Source organism: Mixophyes fleayi, chromosome 2 (genome assembly GCF_038048845.1).
Source record: "Mixophyes fleayi isolate aMixFle1 chromosome 2, aMixFle1.hap1, whole genome shotgun sequence".
NCBI lineage: Eukaryota > Metazoa > Chordata > Amphibia > Anura > Limnodynastidae > Mixophyes > Mixophyes fleayi.
The window spans coordinates 354241904-354244739 of record NC_134403.1 but is presented as its reverse complement, the minus strand read 5'-3'; positions in this window follow the sequence as shown (position 1 = coordinate 354244739).

The following is a 2836-nucleotide window of genomic DNA, read 5'->3' as shown; positions in this document are numbered from 1 at the left end:
TCAGCAATAATTCAAATCGGGACAGACGAATTACTTACTGAAGTAACTGTCTCAATCAGTCTTCAGAGGTAAATGATCACCTTAGGTTGTGTGTTTTGCAATGAGCCTTGATTCAACAATGGTCAGTAAATGCTGACTCTGGACGGAAGATGTAATCAAACTGACAACAGCTTAAACAGAGAGAGTGTATGAGAGGCTGTACTGCTCACCGTCACATACCTGACAATATTCCCAAATTTCTCAGGCTGTCAAGTGTCTCAGGACCTAAAAAGGGCAGATCTTACATGTTTAGGGAGGTAGGTGACCTTATCAAATGGGGGCGTGGTTTGAAAGGATATGGGTGTGGCATAGTGAGAAAGGGTGTGGCCACAGCAATTTTGTGAATGCAGGATCTACATCCCTCCACCCCTGACCTCATTAACGTAAGGCTGGGGGTATCACCGTTCATGAAAGGCAGAATGCTAGACACAATGGTTTTGGAATGTATATATTTACAAAGGTTTTATGCATTTACAAATTTTTACAAAAGTAATATGCATTAAAACAGATTAATCTGGGCATCATAAACGTGTATACTACAAAGTGGCCACAGGTCAAAAAACCTGTTGGATTACTGCCCTCATAACACTAGACACAGGTACACGTGGAATTTTAAGCCCAAATCAATTCTATTTTCAGTTTTATTTCATCTATCAAGTTGCCTTTGACTTTCATTTATGTGCACTAATAAGTGGTTTTGTTGCTTCAATACAGCTTCCATGCTTCTCACTCCCACAACAAGATCTCCAGACAAGAAGTCATCAGCAAAGGCTGTACATACAGTAACTGGAGGACGTATTACTCATACATCACAGTCATATGGTAGAATGAGGAAGCTGTGCAACAGAAATAGAGCTTCTGCTTTTCTACCGATTTTACTAAAGCCAAAGCACACGCCCCTCTCCTGGGATAGCATTCTCAATGTTTGCTCATGTACGTTCGGCCTGTTTGACCAGCGTAACTTTAATTCAGCTTCCAGCAACTGGTTTTATTTTTATTCATTTTTTTTATATATCCCTGTATCTGATGCAAGGTCTTTATCGCAGCCTCCTACTTCCTGCCGAGTATTACCTGCTGCGTTGTTTCGCTCCATACATTCCAGCCATATGAATGGCAGGAATCTGCTCACACACTAATGTATGAAAGTATTTATTCCATAAGCTCTATTCATGTGACCCCTTCCTTTGTCAGGCAGGTGAGGGCTCACATGGATTGAAGGAGTCACCGATACACATCGATAAGCACACAGGAGGCTGCGTGGTCTGAATTTGTAAAACCATCCAGCCTGAGAACAGGAGAGTACAGGCGAAGGGGAGGACTTTGATTTCATCAGACAATGATGGACTAAAATGGTGTTAGATCATTGTGGTCATGTAAGCAATCGATGTGCGTCACATTATGGTTTCGGAGTCTGGCTCCAGAAGGTCCTGTGCGTAGCAGGAGAGTCACAGACTTCTCTGCAAGACTATTTTCCCGGAATGGGGACTATTGGGAACAGGACAGCTGTAATTGAGACTAAAAAGGGAACAAAAAGGAAGGCTGTTATGAAATGAGCGAATGTCATCATAACATGACTTCCACTTTTATGTTTAAATACGAGTGTGAGATACCATGTTAGCAACTAGAACAGACAATTTTATAGTAGCAAGGACACACAAAAAAAAAAAGTTTGATGCCTTTAATGGCTAACAAAGTGCTCATACATTACAGGAGCAGGAGCAAGCAGTGGCTTAGATTTATACACAATATTAAACCTTGCACCGCTTATACATGAAAGTCGTTCACTGGAGAAACAACAACTTCTAAACAGTGATTAGTAGCAGCAGTGCTTGGAGACTATGCCAATAAGAAGGTGGGCGATGAAAGCTGCACTCTATTGACCAGATCGCCATTGTCAGTCAATCTGCCAACCTTACCAACAGCATGAATGGGGCTACGGGCACTCCTGCTGGTAGGTATTGTTCAGAGGAAACTACTTCTTATAATAAAGAAAAACGTTTAGCGAAAGAAGTAGGAAGTGGTACAATATCCTATGTAACCAGAGAAGTATCATTCATACACGTGTTGCTTTCTACTATAAAATTAATGTCATATTTTACACACACTAATGTACAGACACTAATTTTTGGGCCAAAATTTACATCGGATCATTAGCTCTTCAGTAAAATCCGTAGAATTGCATTCTCAAGCTTACAAGTTATCGCTAGTATTATATTGATAAAAAGCAGACTATTCACTGCGTACATACTAGCTGGCCTACCTCTCATCTGTCTTCCCTCTGTACAATCTGTACTATACACCACATCAAGACTGATCTGACTTCCCACAGCTCCAACTCTAGGCAAATCCTTGCACTGACTTCCCCTATTACCTACAGAACTCAATGCATGTTACTCACCTTCAAAACCCTCCCAACATCTCTACACTCATCATGAGATCCCACTTGACCTCTTCAATCAGCCTCCGACCTACATCTCTCCTCTCTAATAACCCCTCTCACTCCCAGCCTCAAACACTTTTCACGCCCCACGTATGGAACTCTCTAACCCACCCTAATTTGGCTCTGTCCCAATCACACATCCTCTCAAAGCCCACCTCTTCCTTATAGCCAATCCCATCTTCACCTGATTCTAACCCTGTCCTGCATGTACTACCAGTTCCAGTCCCCTGCTACTCAGTGTTCCACCAGCTCCAATTGTCTCAACATTGCCCTCTCCCTCTAGACCAGGCTTGGCTAACCTGTGACACTCCAGGTGTTGCTGATACTACAAGTTCAGCATGCATAGCCACTTCCAGC